Genomic DNA, 18,151 nt, shown 5'->3' with positions numbered 1-18,151 from the left:
TGTGGCAAACTGACCTCTATATAAGCTAATAATAAAACAATGAGGTAGCAAACTATAGAGGCTGAAATTCCATGGGTTACATACAGAATTCCATGGGTTCTGGACTGGGTTACATGTTAACAGGCAGTTCAGGCACCAATGATACGCTTGCTTTTCATGAAAAGCACTAGAGTGTTTACTGCACAGTCACAGAGAATATGCACTACACCAGCAATAAGGGTATATAACAGACAAGTAACATTAAAGAGGGGTCTACAAAATTAATACTATGATTCTAAGACTTTTATGGTATTCCTGCTATATAAATAGCAATTATTAGTCTTAATTATAATAAAGCAAAATTAACACCCAGGAGTTGATTTTTGGGTGAAAGGACTGTGAGATCAATTCAGTTCTTGCATTGTAAGCCAAATCATATGCTCAGAGTGTTCTCAGAGGCACTCCGTTTGCTGTATTTATTTTTTCCAATTCGAACTATAAAATGGTGATTTTCTTGAGTCAAAATGAGAGTACCCCTAAACATTTTTTAGGGGGAAAAAGCACTGGTTATCTCAATTATTTACCTGTTAAAAAGTAAACTAACTAAGGCTACAATCCGATAACAACTTGCCAGGGAGTAAGTCCCATTTGACTCAATTCATGCATATGGTTGCTGAGCCACCTGAAATGAAAAATTCTCTTCTGCCACAACATTGCAATAATGTATTTTGTTATTGACCACATCAACTGATATACACAGAAAGCTTCTGTTGAGTTAGGTAGGAACTGATTTGTAGATTGCATCAAGGGTGTGTGTGCAAAACAACAATGGAATCCAGCCATACACTGGAGGAGCCAACAGAAAACACAGCTACAAGTGCTCACAAGTCTACCACCATCATGGAAAAAAACCTATATGATACAAGGCTGACAAAGACCAACCTTCCACAACCCAGACCGCCAGATACAAAAACTAAAACCACTTAACTCAATCAGATTATCTCAGAGACAGACCATTGGTTGTCATCTGTACAACCTATTTATATAACACATGAATTCAGCATTATAAGATACTCTAGAAAACTATTTTACAGATGGAAAATACTGGGGGGGGGGGCTGAGGGGGTCTTGGTCTAGAAAGGCAATCCATCTATGACAGAGAACTCAAAACCTTGCAAAGCAGAAGTAAATGAGCCAAGTCCTCAGATCAAGGAGAAGCTCTATGCTGGAGACCACTCCAAACAAAGATCAAATCACTCAAATAAGCATGCCAACTTAATTACTTCTTAGAGGTAATAATTCTATGCCTTGCATAGTAGTCCAGACACCGAATGCCAATAACATATGTTATTATCAGGGAGTAGTTGACTATATGAGCTTCATGACAATTGCTGGAAACTGGGCCATATCAGAGAGGCAATAAACAAAGGTAGTCATCATAGGTGTGGTAACCTCTCACATGGACAAGGCCTTTAGCTTCTATGCAAGTGTAACTAAATCCAAGGGAAGGGTTCTGATCTAAATTAAAACCTCCAGCAAAAATAGCAACATCCTTTCATTAAGAAGCCTGAGATTGAGCAACATATTTGTAGTGGTTCTAGGGGTTGCTCGTGCGTAAACCGGCGCCACACCTGGCTGGGTTGCCTGAGTGAACCTTTTCTGTCCGGACAGCCACTTGCCCGTGGCTGTCTCAATCGCTGGCAGAATCCATCAGTGGGCGTTTCTTGAACTTCTGCCAGCAAAGAAGCTCTTTGATACCTAGTCTCCGCCTACTCTCCCTGCGCGGAAGCCTTCTGCGCAAGGAGGGTGTGGGCAGAGGAGGACCCTTACTCTCCCCGCTGGTCCCCGACGAGGAGTCATGGGACCGCCTCACCGATTCCCCCATCTGCCCCCCTTCTCCACTGGTGCTACGCTGATTCCCTTCCCCAGAAGATGGGCTGCCTCTCCCCATCCCGGGACGCTCTCTGGAATCCCTCTGGAGCCCGTTCTCTCCCTCTGGCCCTGATGGCAGTTCCCTGACAATATTTTTAGAGGGGAAAGAAACAGGTATCTTTTTCCTTCAGAAAAGGAAAAAAATATAAAGATGCATAAAACCAGGATGCAGATTATAGTGGGTATATAGCTCATAATGTACGCAGCTGAACAAATAAAGGGGCAAAAATGAAATCCTGTTTTAACTTTGACATTTGAGGCCTCACCAGCATATGCAGACTTAGGCAGTACAATCAACTATTGCACTTCAGACTACAGGCAGAGATACAATTTTTAATACTCACGCACGTAAAAACCTTTTTTTTTTTTTTGCAAACAGTAAATAAAGATCAGTATATCAGGAACAAGTAGCAAAGCCTTCTTGTGCCAATTGTTTACGAGCAGTGTGCTGTTTGGAGTCACACAGAAAGCACACGAAATGTGACACCGCCACTGCACTGACTCTGGCTGAGCTGTTATTTTGCCAAACCCAACTGCGGAAAGAGCCAAAAGATGAGGAATTTACAAAGAACAACATCACCACAATCACACTGGAGAAAAAGAGGGAATTACATTTTGGGCTCCTCTCTGCAGTAGCAGTCATGGAGATATAAGTGACCAAGTGACATAAATGCATATGTGACTTTGACCATGCTCTATAATACTACAATACATGGCTTTGGAAAGGAATACCCCCTTTTCTTCTAAGGAGAGCTGGGGGGGGGGGCAGAAGGGGGTTTGCCCGTGCTCACAAAATAGAGATGTTTTAGAAATATTGCTTTCTTGCTCCAACCCCTCCTTCCCCTTTTAATAAACTTTGCATGACTACGCTGTTTATCTTACTCATGTTCACAATTTTCACACTCAATCATTCTTTTTAGGGTGGTGGTGGGAAATCTCTAATAGAACTATTCTGTGATACATGGCTTTGGCATTTAATATAGTTGAGGTTTTTTTATTAAATATGTATATAATAATAATTTATAAGGTCACACATCACACTGGCATCTGGGTGACCTTATAAAAATCTAAGCAGGAGGTAAATAAAGACTAAAGATACGTGTAGGGGATAAAATGTCAGATGTCATATTTCCCATCCCCCAATGTACATTTGTTAAACCTAAAGCACAAGTTAAATATATATATGGCATTATGGATGGGGGGGAAATCCCATAAACAATCATTGTGGTTACCCTTTTTATGTGAACATTTTATTCTGTATTGTAAAAATAATTTCATACGATAATTTCTGGCCTATCTGTGAATCTTTCAGAGCTCAGATATATTCAGCTGCATTGTTGTGGTTTTGCTATTTTATTGGCTTTCACTGATTATTACTTTTGTACTCATTACATTATAAACCACTTTGTAAAGAGCAATTCAACTTCTGTGAATAAATAAAGCAAGAAACTCGTGCACAGGACTGGGCTAGACAGCACTTAAATCCACACGTGCCAGCAGTACTTTCCAGCTGCACATTTTCAAAATGATCTAGCCTGATTCCTCCTTTAAAAATTATGCTGTTCATTCACATTTTTCCTAGATGCTTACACATTTGAATTTATTTGAATTTATTATTTATTGAATGCTCCAGGGCCTATAGGCTATGTGTTCAGTAAAGCCCAGAGTGTTATGGAAGCCCAGAACTAACATTCCCTGAAAAATACCATCTGGCCCATGTCACTGGGCATGTTGTTCACCCAACATGTGATAACAGCTTCTTTTTTCTTTGTGATAGTTATGACTGTTCTCTTTTGATGCTCCCTCAGCAGTGCAGCTTTATAAAACTAAGCATTTGCTTAAATCTCTGTAATTGCCTTTTCTCCTGAGTTGAGCAAAGATCTTAGAGCGCCCTTTGTCATTCTTTGACCCAAACAAATATAGTGGTACCTTGGTACTCGAACGGTTTGGCTCCACTGGCGGAGGAACAGGAGTGCAGAAGGAGAGGACCGCCCCCAGCACCACTATTCTGGTAGGATGCCATTGCGGCGCCGCTCCCCGGGCACGCGCCGTGCCCCCCCCAAGCGCCATGTGCCACACCACCACGGGTGGCGTACCACGCCCCCGGGGTGCACACCATGCCTCCATTTGCTCTCCGCACCCAGTAGTGGAGCATGCAGCTTTGCCATTGCTTGGCTCCCAAACAAATCGGCTCCCAAACGCTGCAAACCCAGAAGTAAATGTTCCGGTTTGTGAATGTTTTTCAGAAGCCGAACATCCAACGTGGCTTCCACTTGAGTGCAGGAAGCTTCAACAGCCAATTGAAAGCTGCACCTTGGTTTTCGAACGGTTTCAGGAGTCAAACGACTCCCGGAATGAATTAAGTTTGAAAACCAAGGTACCACTGTATGTAATGCACCCCCTCCAGATCTTCTACCGATGACAACTTCTTTTATACCCTTGCTTGTGCTGTCCACTTACTTCCCCTGCTTCCCCTTCCATTTCTCCCCATCTTGGGAGACTGGCAACAATCACAAACTCTAAGGGCACTATTACCAGCCAGCAAATAGTGCAGCAACATATTTATTCTCCAAAATAAAATGCATTCTAACAGAGTTTTAGGACATTTGGAGTTACCAAGAGTGAATTCACAGCAATCAGCTCATCACTAAAACATTTATATTGCTACACATTTATGGACAGCTGCAACTTCATAGCTAAAGCGATGCTGCAGAGAGTATAGCCATCTGGATTTCACAGTTGCAGAGAGACTAAACAAGAAGTCCTACACTTCCAAACATCTGATCAACAGGGGACACTTATGAATAATTTCCATTAGCTGCACAGCACAAGCTTTTTTTGCTCAAGATTCCATACAGTATCAGCAATGATGGGCATACTTCTTTGACAGAACCATTTAGTACTGTAAGCAATGATTCATTACAGAACTCAGTGTATGGGCAAGCCTATTTATTGTGAACAGCAGGCAAAAGTTTATTGACTTCAGTGATTTAGAAACTGCAAACAGGATCTTGAACTACTTTAGCTTGCAGGGAAGGGGGAGGAAGAGGGAGAATCACCCAACACTTTCCATATAAAGTAAAATAGAAACATTTTAGCATCTCATTTCAGTTTATTAGTATGAATGAATGGTGGTTGTTTTGGAAATTCTTACTTGAATGTAGCCAACAATATGCACAAGTAGCATATAAACAAATATTATGTGAAACTCCAAATCCTGCACTCACTGAAATTTGGAATAGATTTGGAAGTGCCAGGAATGAAGCAGAATACGTCTCTTTTGTGGAGCAAGAAAAGTTCCAAGAAACTAGAGGGCAGGTTTTGTCAAAGTACTAATCCATGCTGGAGTTTATATTTTCCCATCTTTGTGTTAGAGTCCAGCAATGAATTTCAGTAAATGGAGAGACCCTCTCTTAAGCACTGATTCACTCTTCAGAAGTGGTGGTCAATGCAATTATTCACAAAAAAGGATACAATTATTATTTTAATTTTATTTATTAAATTTCTATACCGCCCTTCATCCGAGGATCACAGGGTGATTTATAATATAAACATACATAACCACATAGCAAGGCAACAAACCAAAAGAAGAACCCCCCCCCCACACACACACACCATTTAAAAGCCCATAGATTGTTTAATTAGCTAAAGGACTGGGAGAAGTGGAATGTTTTTGCCTGGTGTCTAAAGATATGTAACAAGGCACCAGGTGAGCCTCTCTGGGGAGGGCATTCCATAAGCAGAAAGCCACCACAGAAAAGCCTGTTATTGTGTTGCTACCCTCCAGACCTCTCATAGAGGAGGCACCCAAAGCAGGGCTCTGTTGATGATCACAGGGTCCAGGGCACTTCATATGGGCAGAGCTGTTCCTTACATAAAACATAGTGGTGGTATGTTCATAACAGGTATTCTATATGTTGAAGATAGATATGTTGAAGATAGCTTGCTTCCTGAACTGTTGCCTTGGCACATTGATGGATTGCATGTGGACTTCATCCAATCAATTCATTGGTGCTGTTCATCACTTCAATGTAGGAGAGATTACCTAGGTTTGGAGTTATGGTTTGTGCTGGATGGCTTATGCCTGGACCTTGTGTTTGCTCCTAGAAGTCCTGGTGGATGTCCTGGAGATGTTTATCAGCTCCTTCCTTCCCCCAGTCTTGCAGATTTGATCATTGTCACTTATGCTCTGGTCACATCCAGATTGGACTACTGTATGTGGGTCTACATTTGCAGATTGTTTGGAGTCTTCAGATCCTGCAAAAAGCAGCAATCCAAGTGGTTCCTGGTATATCACTTTTTTTTCATTTGTGCTGGCTTCCAGTTAATTTCTGGGCACAATTCAGAGTGAACTTGCCCAGGCAATGCATCTGAGGCCATGCTCTGTGTTCCACTACATTCAAAAACGTGCTTGGCAGAGACACAAGAGCAGTCCTTCTTGGTCGCAGCACTCAGATTGCAGAATTTCCTCCTAAAAGAGGTTCAATTCCCCTCTCTCAAGGTGGATGGCTTTTTTAATTCCCCTGTGTTTCAGTAATCAAGTGAAGCGTTTATTTTTAATCTCATTGTTCTTATTCTTATATTGTGATTTTAATCTGAAAGCCACTTTAAGGGCTAGAGAGCAGAGTAGAAATTGCCTATATTTCTCCATGGTTATGCCCCAATTATGGGACTCCCCCTTTGGCAACATGCATTGCCCCACATACATACACACTATACATTTAAAGCACCCCCTACCCCCTACCAAGAATCCTGGAAACTGTATTTTGTTCAGAGTTCTTCTCTGTGAGGCATAAACCACAGCTCCGCAGGGCTGGGATAGATGTGATTTAAATGTATGATGTGTACATAGTCTCAGACTAAATCTAAAGACATTCCTGTTCATCCAGGTATTTAGTGCTCAGATGTGATGGGTTTGGGCATCTTATAACTTACGTGCTGTGCTTAGATGTATTTTCAAAAGTTTAAAAATGTTCAATGTTTTTAACTGTGTATGGCTGCTCTGTTTGCCTTTGAGAGGAAAGGCAGGATAGAAATTTAATAATAAATAAAACATTGCTCCCTTCTTGTTAACCTATCCTCAATTTTCCAGTTTCTTTGACTTAGGCAGATATCAAAATGGATAAATCAGTGGCCCTTACATATCAAGTTACATATAGTTTGCATTTGAGGAAATGAAACATTAAAAAAAACACACAAGCTAGGTGACTAGAAATAAGAAATTCTGCACACAAACATTGTGAAAGCGTCCCTTATGTTATCAGGGCTGGATTGGGAGGCAGCAAAACTGTTGCCTTTATATAAAACAGATCTAGCCATGCATGCAACTACACAGCTAAGCTAAATCACATTTATTGATTGGAAGGGAATGTGTGTCGCCTCTTGTATCAGAAGGCTATGCAGATATCCTCCATAGTGAATTCTGTCCAAGCAGACTGAATAATCTAGGTTTAATATTTTAAACCACACACAAAAAGGTGTGTGTGTATGTGAAGTCAAGCAAAATAACTGCAGGCACAGGAACTGGGGAGTGGGGCTGGAGCTTCTTAAAATAACTTTTTATTTAGCTATTTTAAGGAGGATTCAGTCAGCAAATTTTAATTCTCTGAAATGTGAACATCTCACCCTAGTTCCAGATCTCCAACAATTGACGGCATTAGACCCCAATTCCATTATGCATGATGAGTATTTGAAGTAAGAAATTACTAATCAAGCCACTCCAGATTTACAGTCATTAACCACTGACCTTGAGTGCAATGCTATTAAGTCTGCGCCTTTGGAATTCACCCCAGTTTCATCACCTAGATATAATAGAATTTCTTCTGTATTAATAATTCACCTTAGCTTGACTGATTTTGGCAGCCAAACCCTTCTGAAAATTTCAGCCTTGAATTTCCTACCTTGCTTTCTGGAGAAATACCATAAAAGCAACACCTGGATTTAGGACTTGTAAGCTCTAGCACACATGATGGCAACTGCAGCACTGTTGAAAGTTACCGTTTTGTTTTGTTTTCTGACTAAGGGCTGAGTAATGACCTAGATTTAAATCCCAGTGTATTCCACTGATCAACCTTCTTTTTCCTTCCAGACAAATTATCCCAGCTCCATCTCAGGTGTAAGACCCCCACGCAAATGAGAAGCACCAGATTGATTCTGCTGCTGCTGCATTGGTAATTTCACCCCCCCCCCCAAGTCAGCTTTCATTTCATAGGAGAAAACCATTATGGCATGTTTGAAACAACTTCTAGATAACTGTGATGCTTACACAGTAAGCAAAATGTAAGGAGACTGCCTGGTTAAGTGCATTGCCAAACAAACAAACAAAAAATAGAAAACTCCATTTAAAAAATTTATTTATGGCACATTGCTCGGGTCTCAAAGACAGAATTTAAACCTAGTTTTGGACTGCACTACTTCAGGTTGTGTGTGAGGGATTTACTTGTCTAAATGCTCTTAAATACCATAAAGCAATCCCCTGCATATAAGGTTGCCTTCTCTCTGACATGCTAGTTATGTTTGTTGCTGAGGGTGGAGATGATTTGTAAATGGACAAGCATACATGCAAGCGTCTAAATATGGTGTAAAAGTACTATACTACTCTGGAAATGGTTTTATAAATTATCTGCTTTGTTATATATGTAAGAACCAAGTCTCACGGAAAAGCTAAATAGTAATAATCAGCATTTTTTCAAAGTCTTAGGGTTCATATGTCCCTGAATTTCAGTTGGAATGGATTGGATATAGCCAATCCAACAATTCTAGAAAATGCAGTTATCCATTTCATTCCCCCCCCCCTCAACATCACTACAGTATGCCACCCCATTGATTCATCTCACATATGGTAAGAGGCCTAAGCCTCTTGCATGACACCTAGTGTGGACTCTCAGGATATGATCCTCTATATCACACATGAATGAACAGAAACAATAACAATACATAAAGTACACAAGTGTTAAAACCAGTGTTCTGTCTTTCTCCCTCTCTTCTGCAAACCAAATTTCTTTAAATACTATATTATCACAAACTGTAAACTAACAGGTGGTTACAGTCTAATCCTATCATCTCCACGGGCTTTTGTGGCACAGAGACTTGTGTGCTATAGCAGTTAAAACAACAATGTATATGGGGAAAGTGGGACAGAACTCTTTGAAATATGTACATTTTTCTAAAGAGCAATAAATAGTTGATCCAGGAACTGTTGGCACTAGACTAGGCACTAGGACCCAGAAATTAACGCAGCCCCTGAACTATACAGTACTGAATGCAACAAGCAACTGTCCTTATGGTAAGTGTGATCCATCCAGCCAAAGAATAATGCTCGTAATAAGTCCCATTGATTTCAGTGGTGGAATTAAACACATGCTTAAGTCTCTCCCACCAAAATTAATGGGTTTTTAAAAAGTGATTAACTCTGGCTGCATAGATGTTATAAAGGTAATTTTTATGGACTGATTTTAAAATGCAAAAGCAACTACACAAGGGATGTAAAATGCCTTAGCAGTGAAGACTGGGTAATTTTTATTTTTTGAATGAACTACTAACCGCTCTGATACTTTCCCCATTTTTGTAGGGGTGCCCTGAGACTGGGGTGGACTAGGGAAGGACGGCTGGTAGGGTAAACTGGATATAGGATTGTTACATTGTTACATTGCCCCCAAAATCAATTAAAAATACAGATTAAAAAATGAGCTGAGAAAACTATAAGAGGTGTTAGAAATCAAGACTGGAAGTCAAAGGATCAAGCCCTTCCATCCTCATGCCTCAAATTTCTGGACCTTAATCTGTCAGAAACAGGGGGCAGAGTACCACATAATTGTTCTGTTCTCCATAGCATCAGATAATGGCCAATATTGGAAAAGGACTGCTTAAGATTCGGTACAGCTGTTTGCAGCTACTTAGGCTTTCCTAGAAACTTATTCCTTTCGTCTTGTAAAATACACAGGCTCTCCTGCACTGAAGATCTGAAGACATAATTATGATGTTAAAAAGTTCTTTTAACCCCCAGCACAAGTTACAGCCAACAAGCAATGCCTATTTATAACATTTGTATTCCACCCAACCCCAAGGATCTCAGAGGAGTGTATCTGGGGTCACTCCATTTCAACCAGCACTCCATTAGGCAGGCGAAAATAAGATTTTGGTTCTCCCAGGCCAACTATTTACCCCGCTTAGAAAACAAAGGTATTGGTCCCATCTTGAAAGTAATACGAAGGAGGCATTTTCACCCGAGTGTAGATTATTATTACGCCCAACATATATCACAAGCACACTTCTATAGAGATCATTCAAAGCACATTTTTCACCTCTTAATTATCACTTAGGTTAAAGGCTTGTGAAGAAATATGCTAGCACATTAAATGTCCTTCTGAGGCTGGATTGCCTGACTTGCCTCTGGCTTCTAATAACCTGAACTGTTGCAAGGACTAAGATAGAAATACACTGATTAACAGCAAGCAGTTCTGTAGAATACCTTGGGACCTTAACATTTCACTCGTCAGTTGAGATTCTTGTTATTCCTAATCACACCATCTACCTGTCCCTTCAGGCTTCATAGTCATGTCATGATAAGCTATCTCTTCCCTCTTTCTTTTTGTATTTCAGTTGCTATGTACCTCAAAGAGATTAGCCATCTTTTGCTTATGACCTCATAGGACGCATCTATATATTATCTTTTTGCTTAAAAGTTCAGATACTATTTCTGGCATCCAGGCAGAAGGATTGCTAAGCACTATGCCCTTTACTTTGAGCAGGGTACATTCAGAACACCAGATGTGGTGTTCTCTCTGATCTAGGAAAATAGGAAGTTAATCAACAACTCTGATACAGGCTAGAAAAGGATTCATCTCTATTTCAGCACATCTCTGCTCTTCCTCTGTTCTCTTCCTCTTCCTTTTCAGACTTCCTCTTAGGACTGATGAACAGAAACATGTTTCTGATTGGATTCCCTCCCTCCCTCCAGCTTTCATTGACTCATTCAGCTGAGCTGGGATGAATTTACATGAGCAGAACTAATCCAGCAAAAGAATATTAGAGAAAGTTCAGATATTTAGGAGAGAAAAATGCGATCAGTCCTGCTAGGACTGCGTCCATTCAGAAAGTGACTGAATGTTCTACCCAGGTTGAAGATTTGTTGTGCCTGAGATGCTAGCGCATTATGTTCTAACCTAGCCTTCTCCATATTCTGCTAGATTTTCCAGCTTCCTTCAACATTAATTGAAAATGCCCTAGAGTTGTAATGTACAACTACACATTCAATTCAACCAAGGGAGGATTTTCCATCCAGTTCCTGGTCTCTCAATCAGTTTAGGTAAGCCAAATTACCACATACCACAAATAGAGACCAGGTGTGCCAGACAACACAAAGCAAATGGATGGCTCTCTCACACATAAACCGCACACCACCCCAAAAGGCAATTGTTATGAAAAATTATCAAGCACATTGATAATTGCAAATTACAGTTAGGGATTCCTATTTGAGCCAAAGGCTTAACCAAACATCTCTATATATGTCTAGCAAGAAGCATGTCCCATTGTTCTGATCAAATCAGTCCCTAATGAAGTTTTGACTTTTGTATTTCTGCATCTTCTTGTATTCTTAAATTTTTAATTGCAATTATTTTCACTTGCTCTTGATTTTATTTTATAAGCCTTTCACAGAAATTTGTAAGGAGGAGTCTTATGTATAAACCCATAATCAAACTTTCTTTGTTTATGCAGAGGGAGGAAAAAGAATTAGTGATAACAAAAATGAAAAGCCAAAAAAATACAAAAGGAAAGGAAAATCTCACATACTATTTTCATTTTGTAGAGCCACAATTAGAGAGGGATCACTGAATGAGAAGTTTCAAGGATGATAAAATATGTAGAGGAGCAACCATAAAAAGAAGTTGAAGATTCTGGCAATAAACTGACTACAAAGGTTGTAGGAATGCTCCAGGCATGCCATATATATTGCCTTAGGGAAGGAGACAGGGCTAGTTGGCTCTCTTCAGCTCTAGCAAAAATCTAGTGTCAGCAAAAAAACATATCTTCTTAGCTCTAGCAGGTGACAAGACGCTAATATTTAAGTAAAATACACAGGCTTCCTACATATGTACAGTATAATTTTTCTCACATACTACATTAAAGGGAAAGGTTAGAAGTGATGCCCTGATGGTTGAAAGACTATAAATGACCATTTTTAAGGTTTTGCCAGAATGTGTACACACTAAAAGTGGTAAAGCAGTGGGCCCTGCACAAAAACCCCTGGCATAGAAGCTCCATGTCAGAACTCGCACTGAGTAATGTGAATCACGTAACTCTCCATGGTACTCCAGTGACCTGCATGCAATGAAACAGGGGGCTGGCAGCTAGAACACAGGTGGTGTAAATCTGAGTTATGTATACCACATGGGTAGGAACTAATGTTTCTTGTCTTGCTGTATTAAATCTAGAGACTGCTTTGGAGATGTGTGGAGGATGACATGAGAAATATGGAGACATGCTTTTTTCTTCTGCAGGTAGTAAGTGTTGTTCAGATATATTTTTTATATATATATATATATATATATATATATATATATATATATATAATCTCCACATTTCCTCCAATGAGCTCTAGGGGCTTTACAAGACCCTCCTCATTTTCTCCCCACCAGGAGCTTGTGAAGTAGGTTAAGCTGAGAGAGACTGGTCCATGAAGAGAGCTTCATGATGGAGTCGGGTTTTGAAGCCTGATCACCCCCGTCTGAGCCCAACTGCCGACCCACTGCATCACATTGTCTTTCTTTTAAACTTGTGCAGATTTGAAAGTTCTTATTCTTCAACCTAATTAATTCCTTAAACAATCAAACAAACAAGCACAAGCCAGGTTGAAAAACAAATCAAGCTAGTCAACTTTAAAACCTAACAGATGGGAAACAAATGCCAAAGAAAACATGTCGTACTGGAGAATTTAGAGAGAGACTGCTAATCTTGAAAATAAAAGACAAATTAATTTAAGTACAAATTAACCATTTCTTTCGAATCATGCCAAGACAGAAAAATGCACTTCTATACTGGCGGTGTTAAAATTAAGGCATTCTAAATCTCACCCCATTATATATTATTCTTTACTGATAAAAACCAGCAGAACACTGTCCTACCCAGTAAGTATAACATTGTCTTAGGACACGTGTAACTTATTTTCCTGGGTTTGGTTATAAAAGGGCACAGAAAGCTGCCTTATACCCAATCAGATCATTGGTCCACTAGAGCAATTTTGTTTTTACTTACTGGCAATTTAGCTGAGGCTTTTCCAAAATGCCATGCATTGAATCTGGGACCTTCTGCATGCAAAGCAGGTGTACTGCCCTTCCTCATTCTTGTTAATTTGCTCACTAAGCATTTCTGCTGAGGAACAAGGATAGAGGTCATTTTTACCAATTATTCACCCTCCCCCCAAAAAACCCCTACTTTGGAAGGTTGGAGCACTCTCTGGAGCAGTGTTTGTGACTAAAAGGGAAAGGGGCAATCAGCCAAAATCACCTTCCACCACCCCTTTCTCCAGTGTAAGCCTCGGAGAAATCTCAGCCCCTTCTATTTGCCAAAGCTTCACAGTGGATCTAACTAGCATTGTACTGATTCATGAACCGAGAGTAATTACTGTAATCCCTATTTGTTGGCTTATTTTTACCATTTTTCTTTCTCCTTAATGACCACATGGTTTGTTGATCTTGTTCTTTGGTACAATATACTTTTATTGTGTTATGGAATGTTGAAAACTCAATATGTTCACTAAAATTAAAGTTACATAAATCAAGAAATTTGAGATGGGTATCTATATAAGAACAAGAATCTCTTATTATTATCCCCAAGGAATCAGCTGACACCCTGTATATCATAGTGATGCTGAATAACTGTGTATGACATCCGGGCAGAAACAAAACATAGAGAAATTCCATGGCAGATGCCATCAAACTGTAAAACTCATTTTTTCTGGAGACAAATTTAATCACAAGCTATCTGTTTGATCCAATGGCAGATGATTCAGTTCATGAAAGTGCGGACTAGAAACTTACAGCTTTGCCTCTTTGAAATGTCTCCTCGGGTTTTGGAATTCCAAAATACCTTATCTTGTTGCCAAAGAGAAACCGATGGCAATAGCAATTCTCCATTAATCCACTTTTGATTTCTGAATCCAGTTTTGATGTATGGATTTTGTATTCCTGAATTTTGTTTGGACAAAGTTTGTCCCTACTGCCACCGCCAATTCCTCTCACAGAAGCTGAATAGACCTGGGGTCAACAAACTTTTTCAGCAGGGGGCTGGTCCACTGTCCCTCAGACCTTGTGGGGGGCCAGACTATATTTTGGAAAAGAAATGAATGAATTCCTATGCCCCACAAATAACCCAGAGATGCATTTTAAATAAAAGGACACATTCTACTCATGTAAAAACATGCTGATTCCTGGACCATCCATGGGCCAGATTTAGAAGGTGATTGGGCCGGATCCGGGCCTTAGTTTGCCTACCCATGGACTACACTGAGGATTGTTTCTTAATTCAAGATAACATTCTTTAGAACACCTACCCTCCCAGCATAGGCCCCTGAGGGGGCTATCTCACTCTCTTCTGTCTTGGTGTGGTGGTGAAGAACCTGTTTCCATGTAGTAGTGTATGCCCTATTCTGAAAACATCTGACAAGTAACAATGGGAGGCATATTCCTTATCAACTCACCATTAGGAATACAGAAGCGCAAAGGGGACACTCACAGTTTTTATTGCACACTGTTAATTGTAGGCACAGTAAGTGCTGACAGCATCACTTAAAAGAAAAAAAAAAAGATTGCCAAACTTTTTGCTCTTGCCTGGCCTTTATGCCTCTGAAACAAAGCAGCTTTCCCCATCATCACATCCATAAGCTAGGCAATGCTATACTCCATCAGTTCCTTTCCTGTCTGCTATGCACTTCTGCAACTAGCAGGAACTAATGGAGGTAAAAGAAGGAAACCCTGATAGGATCAGCTGGCTTCCTGTTGGTCACTGCTGCTGTAGGTCTTGCTTGTGGTGTGCCCAGCACCAAGGCAAGGAACATCCTTGCTTCTGCAGTTTGCCTGTAGAGAGAAAAGAGGAAGATGAGGAGAGTCCTGAATAATGGCTAGCAGCTTCATGTGAGTGAGTGCTCCTTTGGGGTTCACAAGTGTGTGCTTAAGAATGCTGCAGCCCAAGTGCTTCCCCATTCTGCATGCTCTTCCAGCCCCAATCAGTGTGTCAAAATAACGTACCCAGGCAATACTTACTCCTCAAGTTCAATGTAGGAAGTTCCACTGGAATGGTCTTCAGCAATTTTGTTCTGCTCCATTATCTCCTGATTCTGAGCCTGCAAGTGGGGGAAATAATAACCATGTGTTCTTGACCAATGGTAGCAAGCAGTGAAGATGTGCTTGATGGTCCCTAAGCAAGGCTACCCAGAACCTTCCCTAATGTGTGATGAAAACCTACCTGGGTGTATGTGAGTTCTGCATTCCCCACGGCCAACATACCCCGTTTTGCCATATGAGGCAAGTTGGGAAGTACCATCCCACCCTGCCACTTCTGCACCGTCTTGCCACCACTGCTGCAGAAGAGGTGCTAGCATTGGCACCGATTTCTAGCAAGATGTCCCCAGAAATTGATACCAATGCTGGTGCTGCTTTCTTCCCAATGGCAGAGGTGCCAGCGAGGCAGGGCACTGCCTTGGGGACTTCTGCTGCCTGAGGCAGCCACTTCACCCTGCCTCATGGGTCAAGATTGGCATTCTCCAACAGCATTGCCTTTCCTGCACAGTAGTTATTTGCCCAATATGGGAGATACTTTCCACATTGTAGGAGGACAGAATGACCATGCATGTGTGAGTGCTCTAGGCACCACTTGGAGCCAAGGGAAGGAATGAAAGGTGTCCAGGGGTCAGTTCTGGGGCATAGGCCTCCCCCAACCCTGCTAAGCCCTTATTTTGCTTACCTGTGTGTAGTATCTCCGTTGGGCAGTCCTGGTTGCAGTGGTGGAGCTGGCATTCCTGCCACTTGCTGGTCTCACAGTACAGCCTCTGTAAGTATTCTGAGAGGAATGTTATTTACCTGCTCCCACCTCTTTGTTCTTAGCCCTGGCTGTCTGTTATTTGTACAAAGTAATCCCTTTCAGCAAATTGTTCAGGTTCCCTGATATAAGAATTCTCTGTTGTATGCTGCAGCATGCAAGACAAGAGGGTTGACTGGTGTAGAAATGCACTTCACATCTTGACATAAGAACTGTGCTCCTTTGTGGGTCCTAATATAGTCCCAGAACTGTGCCATGATGGAGTTCAAGTGAGTCAGAATCGCACCTTCAATAACACTCTGCATATGTTGATTCTGCGTTAACACATGAGGGAGGGCTGCAGGGGTGAGTGTGTGGTCTCCAGTCCACCACCAGCGATCTTTGCTTTCTCCACAATTCCTGAGGGAAACTGTATAAAGCAAGGAACCTTCTATATCAGACTTCCTCAAACTTGGCCCTCTAGATGTTTTGAGACTACAATTCCCATCATCCCTGACCATTGGTCCTGCTAGCTAGGGATCATGGGAGTTGTAGGCCAAAACATCTGGAGGGCCGAGTTTGAGGAAGCCTGTTCTATACCCATGAAGACTCATAACACATTTTACAACTCTGGAACAAAACAGGATTCTAAAATGCACAGGGAACCTAAGCAGATGGAGAAGGCTCTCTGCTCCACACAGTCACTCTTGAACACATGGAGGGCCACAAGGTGGGCAATGGGACCAGAGCTGACACACTAGTCTCCTTGTCCCCTTGTTTATTACATTGACCATGAACCTGCGTGCCTGAAGAGGATTAATGAAGTTGGTGGTTGGAGGGGAAAATGTGAGTAGAAGTGTTGAGCTCTCCATTGATTACAACAGATTGTTTCTACTTAGTGCATCACAGTAATGCTCTTGTCAGACTGGGACTGACAATGAAGTGAATATAAGCTGCCAACTGAGTTTGCCACAGCCCTAACATTCTCCCACCGTACTAGCAGTTTCTGCCAGTGCGTGCCACAGGACTACCGGGTGTTGTTGGGCTGCAACTGCTACCAGCTCCAGCAAGCATGGTCAAGAACCATCCTGTACTAAATTATTACAAATCCACTGTTGGATCAGTGAAAAGAAAATTACTAATGAAGTCATCCCCATGCAGCAAGCATAACTCAATTATAAAATATGCACAATTAAGTAAATAAATATTACACACCCCCATACACCATTAAACTTTAGGGCTGCAGTCCACAACTCACCTATGCTTGTTTCATCACATGCTTCCACACAAACAAAATTAAGTACATCATTTCAATTGGTTTGTGGATCATATACTGTTCATTGATATTTCTTGATCTAATGCACGCTGGGGGGGGGGGGGAATGTTTTGCAGATCATTTGTCAATTATTCTGCTGAAAATTCCTGGAGAGCCATGGAACTGACTCATTCAGTTAGTCCATTCAATAGAAAAGGCCCCAGTGGGAGTAGCAGATTGCAAAGCTCACCACAAACATCATCTGCCTGGGACATGTGATCCAGCCAGGGCATGCAAAATAATGCTCCTTTATTTTTAGTTCTCTAACTGCAGGGAAGGACTTAAATCCTAACCCTGAGTCTAAAAAGCTCACATCAAGACTTGCAAACTAACATGAATCACACCCTGGGCTTTTAAAATACAAAAAGAGAAATGCGAAGAGACAAACTACTGAATACTTAAGAGTGCAAGCAATTAAGCAAGTCCAAAATGCTTTCAAAAGGACCTTGAAACCATCACAAAACAAATGGAAGATACTACATAACAATCAAAATTGTGAAATAATAAAGTGTATAGAAACCAAAGGTGACATGGCCAAGGTAATACAGGATGCTGAAAAAATCCCATTGCACATGACATTATAAAGGGTATAAAATGTTTCTAATTTAGGAGTGGGCCAAATGTTTTCCTCAATTTTGTTGTCAGTTCTTGGTGGGGAACATTTTGGTAATTTACAGGGGGACAAATAAGGCCATCTCCTCCATCATTTTCTCTATCTGTCTGTCTGTCTGTCTATGTACTTGAGCTTTTCCAACCCCAAGAAAGTGCTAGATAATCTCTCCTCCCCTTGGATAATTTACATAAAATGGCTCCCCCAGTTTCTCTTTGGAAAATTTCAAGTTGCCATTTTCACACATATCTAGTAGGGACCACTGCAGTAGTCCAGTCTGAGGTAGGGTGCTCAATTAATGC

At 41.0% G+C, this 18,151-nt stretch overlaps 1 protein-coding gene across 7 annotated transcripts in view; it reads right to left on the bottom strand.

Annotated features, from left to right (window-relative positions):
- Positions 1–18,151, bottom strand: part of LRRC4C (leucine rich repeat containing 4C) — a 611,700-nt gene that overhangs the window by 91,021 nt on the left and 502,528 nt on the right. Inside the window, exon 1 of one of the 7 annotated variants that reach the window (XM_081891623.1) lies at positions 17,183–17,389. The exons of the other annotated variants lie outside the window; for them this stretch is intronic. The gene's annotated coding sequence lies outside the window, so the exon portion shown is untranslated. Of the gene's footprint in view, positions 1–17,182; positions 17,390–18,151 lie in introns of those variants that run through there. 7 annotated transcript variants of the gene reach the window in all.

Source organism: Podarcis melisellensis (genome assembly GCF_964234715.1).
Source record: "Podarcis melisellensis genome assembly, chromosome: 1".
Taxonomy (NCBI): Eukaryota; Metazoa; Chordata; class Lepidosauria; order Squamata; family Lacertidae; genus Podarcis; species Podarcis melisellensis.
Note: the sequence above shows the minus strand (reverse complement) of the source record. Positions and strands in the feature narration are given on the sequence as shown.